Below are 12,500 nucleotides of genomic sequence, written 5' to 3'. Positions count from 1 at the left end.
CTGTTGAAGACCTTCTTTGGTTGGTGATAGAAGTACCAAGTCATCAGCATATAGCAGGTATTTTACCTCTGTGTCAAATAGTGTAAGTCCTGGGGCTGGAGAATGGTCTAACATGTCTGCTAACTCATTGATATAAATGTTGAAAAGATTTGGACTCAAACTGCAGCCTTGTCTCACACCTCGACGTTGTGAAAAGAATTCTGTTCTTTGGTTTTTTATTTTATTGCACACTTGTTTTCTGTGTACATACATTTTATTAAGTCATACACCTTACCACCAAGCCCACTTTGGAGAATTTTGTAGAATAGCCCTTCATGCCAAATAGAATCAAATGCTTTTAAAGTCAATAAAGCAAGCAAATATTTTGCCCTCTTTTTTTTGGTGTACGTGTTTATTAATTAGTGTATGTAAGGTGTATATATGGTCAGTAGTGCGATGGTTAGGGAGAAAGCCAATTTGACATTTACTTATTACATTTTTCTCTTGAAGAAAGGTTTGAATTCTTGAATTCAAAATGCTACAGAAAACCTTTCCCAAGTTGCTGTTTACGCAAATTCCCCTGTAATTATTGGGGTCTGATTTGTCTCCACATTTGTGGATAGGGGAGATGAGCCCCTGGTTCCAGACATCAGGGAAGCAGCCAGAAGATAAAACTATGTTGAACAACTTAAGCACAGCATTTTGCAACTCAGGTGTGCTGTTTTTCAGCATTTCATTTCTGATGTTATCTAGACCACAAGCCTTCTTTGATTTTATAGATTTTAGCTTTTCATTTAGTTCTTGTTGGGTTATTGGGTAATCTAATGGATTTTGGTTGTTTTTTAATGACCGATTCAAGGATGTTCAATTTTTCTTGAATTTCTAATTGGTTCTGTTGTAATTCTTTTGTGGGATGTTTTTGTATAGATTATCAAAATAAGTTTTCCAAATTCCTTCATCTTGTATGGCTAATTCTTGTGGCTTTGTCATGCTTAAATTGTTCCACATGTCCCAGAACTGATTTTGGTCAATTGCACTTTCAATTTCATCAAGTGTCTTGTTGGTATAATTCAATTTCTTGCGTTTTAGTGTATGTTTATACTGTTTCAGAGTTTCAAAGTATTCATAGCGTAGATCTGGGTTGTTTTGCTGCTTATGTTTTTCATTTGAAATTTGTCTTAGGTGTTTTCTAATTGTTTTACATTCGTTATCAAACCATTTTTCAGAAACATTTTGTTTTTGTTTCTGATGTTGCATTTCTTTGGTTTTCTCAAATTTGCTTTCGATGCTGCTTTTTGGAAAATGTTATTTATGTTTTGAGTAGCCGAATTGACACCTTCTTTATTGTTTTGGTATTGTGAGTAATTGAAAAACTGTATAGAGTTCATCATTTCATTTGAGTTCAATGTTTCAATGAATCTCTCTGCACTGTTTTGAGCCCATCTGTACGATTGGTTCATGTTGTAGAGTTTATTCGGCTGTTTTTTTTGAATGAATATTGCCGGTTAATTTCTTCAGAAACACGTTGATCTGACTGTGATCTGACAATGGTGTCTGTGGTCTGACAGTGAATGCACTAATGGAGGAGGGTCAATGTCAGTGATGGCATAATCGACTACACTTGTCCCAAGAGCTGAGCAGTAAGTAAACTGACCTAAAGAGTCCCCTCTGATTCTACCATTAAGCATGTACAGGCCTAAGGCTCGACAGAGATGCACTAACTCCTTCCCATTTTTGTTCAGTATTTGGTCAGGACTGTTTCTATTATTTATAATTGGGCTACTGTACAAGGAGGGGTGTCCCAATATGTGGTGGTTACCTCCCGCATCAGTGTAGTCAGGCTCAGAACCTGTTCTTGCATTGAAATCTCCACAAAGAAGCACTTTACCCTCTGCCTGAAATTGAATGATTTCTGTATGGAGATTGTCAAAAAAACTGATCATCATAATATGATGAATCTGAAGGAGGAGCATAAGCTGCACATATGTATACATCATTGTCACAATAGATTGTACCTTTGTTAAGTTTTAACCAAATGTGATTAGTACCTTTTTTTCATTTCATTCAGTGCTTATTCCTGCTTATGCCAAATGATGATTCCACCTGAGTCTCGGCCCCGTTTAACATGTTTATGTTTGATTGATGCGTAGTAAACTTTCTCTATAGCCTGAGGGACACTGAGTATCTATGTCTCCACGACACCATGTTTCCAGTAGGATTATGATGTCCTGTCCCTTGATGTTTTTAATCAATTCTGGATTTGTTGTTTTATAACCAAAATGTGAAGAGTACAGGCTCTGGATATTCCAAGAGCTGATAGTTAATGAACTCATTTATAATAAGTGATATTCACTGGTTTGAGTAAAGTACATTGAAAAAATATATATATAATAATAATAGTAATATATATATGTATATATATACATACATACATATATACACATACATACATACATACATACTGTGACGTCACGAGAGGCTACACAGCTTTCAGCGGGGTTGCTCAAGTAGTGCAAGGAGACCAGGTTCAACCAAAACAAGGATTTTATTAAAGGTCTTGGGAAACTAACGAAAGTACAACACAATTCTGTTCTCTGGTGGCTCTTTACGGGTTAACAGTTCAGGGATGTCTCTTCCACATCCAAAATCATAACTCTCCCTCGCTCAAATAACTTTTCCCCAGTCTTACTGTATTCCGCGTTGCAGCTAGTGGCCAACCCAGCAAAACGTCCTTCCAAATGTCCCACACGTATTTCCACAGGTGCATATATCCAAAGGTGAGTATTTCCCAAAGGTAAGTATCTCCAAATCCTTATATTCCTCATGGAAGTGGACGTGCAGCACTCTTGTCCTCCAGAGAGCCCCGCTTGGAGACTGTGTCTCTTCCCTTCCCAAACCTTCAGCTCATCAGCTCCTCATTTGTTTCAGCTGCGTGGGAAGATTGGCCATAGAGGGGTGGAGTTCCCGACCATACCAGCAGATGGAGCCATAGCTGTCTGGGTTTGCAGCCACCTCAGGGGGATGTAACGTCCCTCCAGGACACAGCCTCTCGTGACATCACAATACATACATACATACATACATACATACATACATACATACATACATACATACATACATACATACATACATACACACATACACATACACATACATACACATATACATACATATATATATACATATACATACATACATACATACATACATACATACATACATACATACATACATACATACATACATACATACATACATACATACATACATACATACATACATACATACATACATATACATACATATATATACACATACACACACACACACATCATTACACATCACTATTATTATAATACCAGTGCCAATAAAATAAAGGATAGTTGTAAACAAATTAATAAGAATGGCCCAAAAAATAAGTGCAATGCAATCTGCAACCCTGTGTGTTGTGTGTGTGTGTGTGTGTGTGTGTGTGTGTGTGTGTGTGTGTGTGTGTGTGTGTGTGTGTGTGTGTGTGTGTGTGTGTGTGTGTGTGTGTGTGTGTGTGTGTGTGTGTGTGTGTGTGTGTGTGTGTGTGTGTGTGTGTGTGTGTGTGTGAATTAAAGGGTCTGTCTAGCCCAGTAGTCTGCATATTAGATGCAGTAGTTGGAGCACCTCTCCTATCTCTGATTGTTCTAGGTGTCTTTTGCCAGAGGTTACCTCAGCATATGTAGGCTGATGATCTGAATGATACATGGTGTGGACTGCATCATGTGGTCCACTTCTCTGAAGGACAGTGTTCTGCCCGACCCTGGAGTAGTGGTCAGTGCTGTGTTGTGATGGACCGGGTCCAGTAGAACTGTGTTGTGATGGGCTGGGTCTAGTAGAGCTGTGTTGTGATGGGCCGGGTCTGGTAGAGCTGTGTTGTAATGGGGCGGGTCTGGTCGTGCTGTCCTGAGGCGGGTCTGGTAAATCTATGCTGTGTTGGGCCCGGTCTTGTAGAGCTGTGCTGTAATAAGCCGTGTCTGGCTCTTCTCTCCTGGGGATGGTGGGGGTACTGTTGTTTCAGACGGTGGGGCAGGGGGCTCTGCTGCTGGGGTGATGGGTGTGTGGGTCCCTGCCAAGTGTTGCATCCTTTAGGTCCTTAGCAAAAGTTCTGACACTGTCCTGATCAAGGTGTACATTATCGTATAAGTGTTCACATGTCAGAGTGGGATGGTGAGCCATTCTAACGTTGAGCAGTGAGGCACAGTCCACAGTGATCTGTTGATTTATTTTGTCGATCAACTGTCCTGGGAAGTCTTTTCTTGGTAGGAGGGTGGACACAACTATATTGGTTGTTGGGAACATAGCCTGTGCCCGTTCTGCTACTCTTCTCACTGCCCCAGATACATTTTCACCTTTGGCATGAAGGTCGTTTGTGCCAGTGTGGATGATGATGTTGTCGGGGTGTCAATCCTGGTCTGACTGAGTAGCTGCATTGCACTGTCAGTTGTAGGACACCAGAACTTATACACCTGGTGTCTAGGGAATAATCTTTCCTGGACTAAGAACTTCCCATTTGAATCAATAAGGATTGCAGTTGTGGGTGACTGTCTGGGTGGAGCAGACTGGGAGACTGGTATTCTGACCTGGGCTGGAGCAGACTGGGAGGCTGGTTGGCTGACCTGGGCTGGAGAAGACTGGGAGGCTGGTAGGCTGACCTGGGCTGGAGCAGACTGGGAGGCTGGTTGGCTGACCTGGGCTGGAGCAGACTGGGAGGCTGGTAGGCTGATCTGGGCTGGAGCAGACTGGGAGGCTGGTAGGCTGACCTGGGCTGGAGCAGACTGGGAGGCTGGTTGGCTGACCTGGGCTGGAGCAGACTGGGAGGCTGGTAGGTTGACCTGGGCTGGAGCAGACTGGGAGGCTGGTAGGCTGACCTGGGCTGGAGCAGACTGGGAGGCTCAGTGAGTCTGTGACCTGTGTGGAAGATTATTGATAGTACATACGAATTGGAAACCTATATTAACTTGCCGGACTGTGTTCCTGTCCAAATGGACAACCCGGACTGTGTTCCTGTTAGTATCCATCTACAGTATGTCTATATTATTATTTATTTATTTTATTATTATATTTGTGTGTTTTAACTGACAATTCTGCCCAGGTTGCTGTTGTTTGTATTTGCATTTATTATGGATCCCCATTAGTTCCTACCAAGGCAGCAGCTACTCTTCCTGGGGTTTATTATGGATCCCCATTAGTTCCTGCCAAGGCAGCAGCTACTCTTCCTGGGGTTTATTATGGATCCCCATTAGTTCCTGCCAAGGCAGCAGCTACTTTTCCTGGGGTTTATTATGGATCCCCATTAGTTCCTGCCAAGGCAGCAGCTACTCTTCCTGGGGTTTATTATGGATCCCCATTAGTTCCTGCCAAGGCAGCAGCTACTCTTCCTGGGGTTTATTATGGATCCCCATTAGTTCCTGCCAAGGCAGCAGCTACTCTTCCTGGGGGTTTATTAGGATCCCCATTAGTTCCTGCCAAGGCAGCAGCTACTCTTCCTGGGGTTTATTATGGATCCCCATTAGTTCCTGCCAAGGCAGCAGCTACTCTTCCTGGGGTCCAAACACATTAAGGCACATCACACAAAAAAAACTAAAAACTATAATAAAACAGTACATCATATAACATTATTACACCACTACATATCTACAACACAAAATGTATAATACCACCATACAACAATATTACAATGTGTCTGTGTCTCTTCACAGTCCCCGCTGTTCCATAAGGTGTATTTTTATCTGTTTTTTAAAATCTTATTTTACTGCTTTACCTGATGTGGAATAGAGTTCCAGGTAGTCATGGCTCTGAGTAGTACTGTGCGATTTCCCAGAGTCTGTTCTGGACTTGAGGACTGTGAAGAGACCTCTGGTGGCATGTCTTCAGGGGTATGCATGGGTGTATTAATGTGTGCTAATCGTTTGAACAGACAGCTCGGTGCTTTCAACATGTTTCAACGTGGCTCTATCACACTGATAACCAGCTTTCTGACGCTATCACACTGATAACCAGCTTTCTGACGCTATCACACTGATAACCAGCTTTCTGACGCTATCACACTGATAATCAGCTTTCTGGCACTATCACACTGATAACCAGCTTTCTGGCACTATCACACTGATAACCAGCGGATAACCAGCTTTCTGGCACTATCACACTGATAACCAGCGGATAACCAGCTTTCTGGCACTATCACACTGATAACCAGCGGATAACCAGCTTTCTGGCACTATCACACTGATAACCAGCGGATAACCAGCTTTCTGACGCTATCACACTGATAACCAGCTTTCTGGCTCTATCACACTGATAACCAGCTTTCTGGCTCTATCACACTGATAACCAGCTTTCTGACGCTATCACACTGATAATCAGCTTTCTGGCACTATCACACTGATAACCAGCGGATAACCAGCTTTCTGGCACTATCACACTGATAACCAGCGGATAACCAGCTTTCTGGCACTATCACACTGATAACCAGCGGATAACCAGCTTTCTGACGCTATCACACTGATAACCAGCTTTCTGGCTCTATCACACTGATAACCAGCTTTCTGGCTCTATCACACTGATAACCAGCTTTCTGGCTCTTATCACTTATTGGCATGTGGTGTCAGCACCTTTCTAAGGTCTATGAGGGAGTGTAAAAAAAAAAAAAAAAGCCAAATAAAGCGTTTCCTCTGCATCTACAGAAACTAGGAAGTTATTAAATGTAGCTTATTTTTGAAATGCTACATTTACTTTAGGCCCCCTAGGTCCTAGTGAAGGAATGAATGAGTGTTAATTTAATTCAATCAGCCCAATGAATGAAGTCATAATAGTGTGCTGATCTAACATGACATCTTACTGTTTTATGACTCCATTCTTTAGCTTTATGACCAGGCTGACTCCATGACTGCTTTTGTTGACTGTTTGCTTGTCTGTTGATGAATGTGATTGGTCTCTGGTTGAAGTTCTCATGTGATTTTTTTAAATCACTTTCCAACAGGCATTAACTTCAAGGAAGTAAACCGAGAAAACAAAAACGCTGAATTTGGCGAGATACACGCGTCCATTGACACATTGGCGTTCACATTTGGCAATGTGTGAGTACAACGTTTGTTGACCTATCAACACTTTTAGTGTATGTTGTCAGAGATAGCAGACTGTACTCAATAGGCCTGGTAACAGTCAAAAGAACAAGACTTCATTGTAATGGTAGAAATGATGAATAGGCTAATGTTTAACTATGTCCACATGAAAGTTTCACTTAAACCACACTGAGCTTACTTAATGGTGTACATAAATATGTACTACCTTTTAGCCTTGGACTCTTATCTTTAACCTCTAGCCTTGGACACTTGATATTGTTATTTGATTGCGTAAATATGTTTTGACCTCGTAGTCTTGAACACTTAGTTTTCTCAGTATTTCTCACTGGTCTTTGTTTGTTGATGTAATAAATAGGCCTGTGTTGTAACCTCTAGTCTCGGATACTTGTCTTTGTTAAGTCTTGCTCACTTGATATTGTTATTAACTCGTCTTCTTCCGGACCTCAGAGCGTCTGACTTTCTTATGGGAGATGTGGACAGCCAATCAGGGTTGGGGATCCCCCAGACCAGGAGAAGCAGGGTAAGCCGGTCCGAATACACATCAGTGGGGCGCATTCAAAATGCTTTAGGGACTGAATCAATTAACGCTCCTAAATGTAGGCTAAACCGTGTTGAATGTTCGGTTTACAGAATGTTTTCAGTAAAGCAGATAAAAGTGGGAGATTTTTTTTTATTTTTTGGTAATTTTTGGTGATCAACTGTATATTTTTGGCCGAAACAGTTACAAAAGGACAGATGCAGACAACTATTAATGTTTTTAAAAATGTGTGCATTTTGTGTTATTTGTGTTCTTTTGAGAAGCTCTCTGCGGATTCTGAGGGGAAGAATGACCTAGTGGGTAAGTAGTGTCTCATTTAGCTCTTTCCTCTCTGCCTCTTCTTCTTTCTCTTGTTTCTCTCTCTCTCTCTCTCTCTCTCTCTCTCTCTCTCTCTCTCTCTCTCTCTCTAGTCTCTCTCTCTGTCTCTGTCTCTGTCTCTGTCTCTCTCTCTCTCTCTCTCTCTCTCTCTCTCTCTCTCTCTCTCTCTCTCTCTCTCTCTCTCTCCGTCTCTCTCTCTCTCTCTTCTCTCTCTCTCCGTCTCTCTCAGTCTCTCTCTCCGTCTCTCTCTCTCTCTCTAGTCCTCTCTCCGTCTCTCTGTCTCTCTCTCTCTCTCTCTCTCTCTCTGTCTCTCTCTCTCTCTCCGTCTCTCTCTCCGTCTCTCTCTCTCTCTCTCTCTCCCTCTCTCAGTCTCTCTCTCCGTCTTTCTCTCCGTCTCTCTCTCCGTCTCTCTCTCTCTCTCTCTCTCTCTCTCTCTCTCTCTCTCTCTCTCTCTCCGTCTCTCTCTCTCTCTCTCTCTCTCTCTCTCTCTCTCTCTCTCTCTCTCTCTCTGCATGCTGGGAGTGTTTGGTGCGTGCTGGGAATTGTTTGAGTGAGTGCTAAGTGCGAGTGTTGTGTAGAGTTAGATATCCTGGGTTTTCCTTTTCTTGGTGATATCCTTTTTTCTTCTATGCATGATTAAGATTATTATTTCTATTTTTTTGTTGTGGTAGAATTAAGTATATTGTTTTTCGTGTCGAAATTACCCTGATTTTGGTGGGGATGGCGGCCCGAATCGGGACGCCGTCCCTGTCACTTCGACACGGCTTTAGGTGTGTTACTGAAGCTACTGTCACGGTGGAAGAGGTTTTGGTCGCCGTAGGAGAGAAGGTAGGATATGAGAATGTTGCTTCTGCGTCACGGATGAATAAAGCGGTGGTGGTATTTCTTAAAGAAGAGCGCCTTGTTGATCGTATGGTTGAGCATGGCATACTTCTTAAAGGAATGTTTATTCAAGTTACGCCGCTTTTTTCTCCGTCCAACAAGGGTAACGATTTCAAATGTACCGCCGTTCATTCCAAATGAGCTATTGGAGCGCGAGTTATTGCGCTTTGGGAAGTTTGCAAGTTCAATTAAGGTTGTCCCATTGGGTTGCAAACACCCGGCGTTGAAACAGGTAATGTCGTTTCGGCGACAGGTGTTTATGTTTTTGGACTCACCGGAGCAGACTTTGGAGTTAGCGTTTAAAGTCAAGTATGACAATAGACTGTATTGGCTTATGCTAGTACGGGTAGTCAACGGTGTTTTGAGTGTGGGGATGTTGGTCATCAGCGACATGCTTGCCCGAAAAGGGAGAAGGCAGAGGGAGGGGCGCAGGTGGTCCTCGTAACGCCTGGGCCCACTGATGTAGGAAGAGGTGGGCTGACAGTGGTAGAACAGCCACACGCATCTGTTGCTGAGGAACAAGTTGTCCGTGTTGAGGGCACAGAGGTGCAACTTGTACCAGAGGGAAATGTTATGCAGCAGAAAAAAAATGGTTGTAGAAGGTAAGGATGGATCTGAAGGGCCATTTCCTCAGACTGGTGAGGAGGTGCCCAGTACGAGTGCTGTGGTACAGGAGGGGGTACATGTGGAGCTAATCTCCCAGGTAGTGGAGGAGATGCCCACTAAAAAGTAATGGGTTACAGGAGAGGGTTCATGTGGAGCTAATCTCCCAGGTAGTGGAGGAGATGCCCACTATGAGTGCTGGGGTACAGGGGGGGCTAGTTTCCCAGGTAGTGGAGGAGATGCCCACTATGAGTGCTGGGGTACAGGGGGCTAGTCTCCCAGGTAGTGGAGGAGATGCCCACTATGAGTGCTGGGTTACAGGGGGGCTAGTCTCCCAGGTAGTGGAGGAGTTGCCCACTAAGAGTAATGGGGTTCAGGTGGGGCTAGTCTCCCAGGTAGTGGAGGAGATGCCCACTACGAGTAATGGGGTTCAGGTGGGGCTAGTCTCCCAGGTAGTGGAGGAGATGCCCACTACGCAGTAATGGGGTTCAGGTGGGGCTAGTCTCCCAGGTAGTGGAGGAGATGCCTGGTACGAGTGATGGGGTGCAAGTGGGGGAGTGTTGAAAGGGATGTGGTAGAGGGGAGTCAGTGGTCTGTGGCCTCAGTTGAGGAGGATCAGGAGAAGGATATGGATATGGATATCTCTCTTGATACGGTATCAGCTGGTGAGGACTCAATTTACGATCTAGAGGAGGTAAAAGGGTTTCTGGATCAGACTTTTGGGAAATCTGTCAAATTGGCAGATTATTTTGATGTTGATAAGTTTGTGAGGTCAGCGGTGATGTTACAGAAGACGGTGGGGTTAGACCAGTTGAGTGAGAAGAAGCGGTTTCGCTTGAGGAAATTTGTTACTGCTGTTGCAGCAGCAAAGGGTGGTGGGAAACGTGGTCAGGTTAAGAGAAAATTTAAATAATGATGATGATTATGCCTCATAGGGTGTTCTATTCTCTTTGTCTGGTTTCTCTGTGGTATCTTCTGCTTTTCCTTTGTCTTTTCTATATGGAGGTACTAAGGGTAGGTTCTCTCAACATTAATGGAGGAAGGGACAGGAATAAGAGGGCTTGGGTATTAGAAGTACTAAAACAGAAAAGGCTTAATGTAGTTTTCCTACAGGAGACACATAGTGATGAGGAAAATGCGGCTGACTGGGGTATGTGGTGGGAGGGGCAGCATATACTCAGTCATGGTACTAATTTCAGTGCTGGGGTGGCAATCTTGTTTTCTTCAGGCTTAGGGGTGACTGTGGTATCTACAACAGAGATTGTCAAGGGTCGGGTTTTATTGGTCAAGGTGAATGTTATGGGGTTTTTGTTTGTTTTTTTGAATGTTTATGCTCCTAATGAGGGTACAGAGCGTATTGTTGTTTTTGATAAAATAAAGGAAACCTTAAGACAGTGTGACCAAGAGGGGTGTATGGTTTTAGGGGGGACTGGAACTGTACAGTGGATTTTACTGTTGATCGCACCGCTGAAGAACCCTCACCTGCGGTCAGCAATTTGTCTGTCTGGTCTATTAACTGAGTTTGAGCTTTCTGATGTGTGAGAGTAAGGAATGCAAAAGTTAGGCAGTACACATGGCTAAAAGTTAATGAAGGTCATGTCAGTGCAGCAAGGTTAGACAGGTTGTATGTATCTGAGCAATACTGTAGTAGGGTTGGAAGGTGTGACATTACTCCTGTGGGTTTCTCTGATCACCATATTGTCACTGTTGATATTCACTTGTCCTGTCCACGAGGTCATCATCTTATTGGTATTTTAATGTTAAATTGTTACATGATGTCATGTTTTGTGAAAGGTTTTTGTTGTTTTGGGAAAAATGGAGGGTTACAAAAGGGAATTTTGAGTCCTTGAGACAATGGTGGGAGGTTGGGAAGGCCCAAATACGACTATTTTGTCAACAGTATACTGCTCTGTCTCGAATTGAAGTTAAAGAGACTATCAGGGCCCTTGAGCAGAACATTAAATCTATTGAATTGAAGTTGCTCACTCAGAATGACCCCCGGACTAGTCATGAACTTACAGGACAAGAAACATGAATTGAGGTCGTTTCTGCATGAAAGAGTGAAGGGTGCCTTGATTAGGTCTCGCTTTCGCTTCCCCTCAAGGATATGGATGCTCCTAGTGCTTTTTTTTTTTAACCTAGGACAGTCGACATTGCAACGTAAACAGATGGTCTGCCTTCGTCTCCTGATGGGAAGGTGACCACGGACGACAGTGAAATGCGTCAACATGCCGTGGATTTCTATTCTGCCCTCTATAAGGCGGAGGATTGTGACTCTCTGTGTACTGAACAGTTGTTACACGGTCTTCCTCAATTGGGACCTGAGCAAAGAGTCGCATTGGACTCTGACATTACACTGCAAGAGCTGTCCACAGCAGTTATGCAGCTCTCAACAGGCCGAGCCCCTGGCATTGATGGTTTACCATCTGAGTTTTACAAGCACTTTTGGGGAGGATTTTTATGAAGTGGTGTGTGAATCTTTTCATGAGGGCTCTCTTCCTGTATCTTGTCAACGTGCGGTACTTTCACTGTTGCCAAAAAGGGGATTTGGCTCTCATAAAAATTGGAGACCTGTTGCTTTGCTGTGTGCAGAATATAAAATTGTTTCTAAATGTCTCTCAAACAGGTTGAAAGAGTATCTGGGATTGTTGGTCCACAAGGACCAGTCCTACTGTGTACCTGATCGCTCTATTGTTGACAACTTGTTTCCTAATAAGAGATGTTTTGGACATTTGTAAACTGTCTGATGTAAATGTGGGTTTACTTTCTTTGGATCAGGAGAAGGCTTTTTGATCGTGTGGACCACCAGTACTTGTTTAAAACAATGAAAGCCTTTGGGGTTGGGGATGTTTTTTTTGTCTTGGATGAAGTTACTGTATGCTGGGGGCCTCGTGTATGGTGAAGGTGGGGGGGTGGTTTGAGTTGTCCCATCCCTGTCCAAAGGGGCATCAGGCAGGGATGCCCAATTTCAGGGCAGTTATACAGTCTGGCGATTGAACCAATGCTTTGCTTTTTAAGAGCGAAGCTTACTGGTTTCTCTGTGCCAGGTGTAATGAAGGGTCCCACGA

The 12,500-nt window shown here is 43.4% G+C and overlaps 1 long non-coding RNA gene across 1 annotated transcript in view; it reads left to right on the top strand.

Annotated features, from left to right (window-relative positions):
* The first annotated feature begins 6,662 nt into the window (after nucleotides 1-6,662).
* LOC123489274 overlaps nucleotides 6,663-12,500 on the top strand; it is a 21,103-nt gene continuing 15,265 nt past the window's right edge. The window contains exons 1-3 of the long non-coding RNA XR_006660522.1: nucleotides 6,663-7,085; nucleotides 7,539-7,611; nucleotides 7,893-7,929. This is a non-coding gene — a long non-coding RNA (uncharacterized LOC123489274). The remainder of the gene's footprint in view (nucleotides 7,086-7,538; nucleotides 7,612-7,892; nucleotides 7,930-12,500) is intronic.

This window comes from Coregonus clupeaformis, unplaced genomic scaffold, assembly GCF_020615455.1.
Source record: "Coregonus clupeaformis isolate EN_2021a unplaced genomic scaffold, ASM2061545v1 scaf2935, whole genome shotgun sequence".
Taxonomy (NCBI): Eukaryota; Metazoa; Chordata; class Actinopteri; order Salmoniformes; family Salmonidae; genus Coregonus; species Coregonus clupeaformis.
Note: the sequence above shows the minus strand (reverse complement) of the source record. Positions and strands in the feature narration are given on the sequence as shown.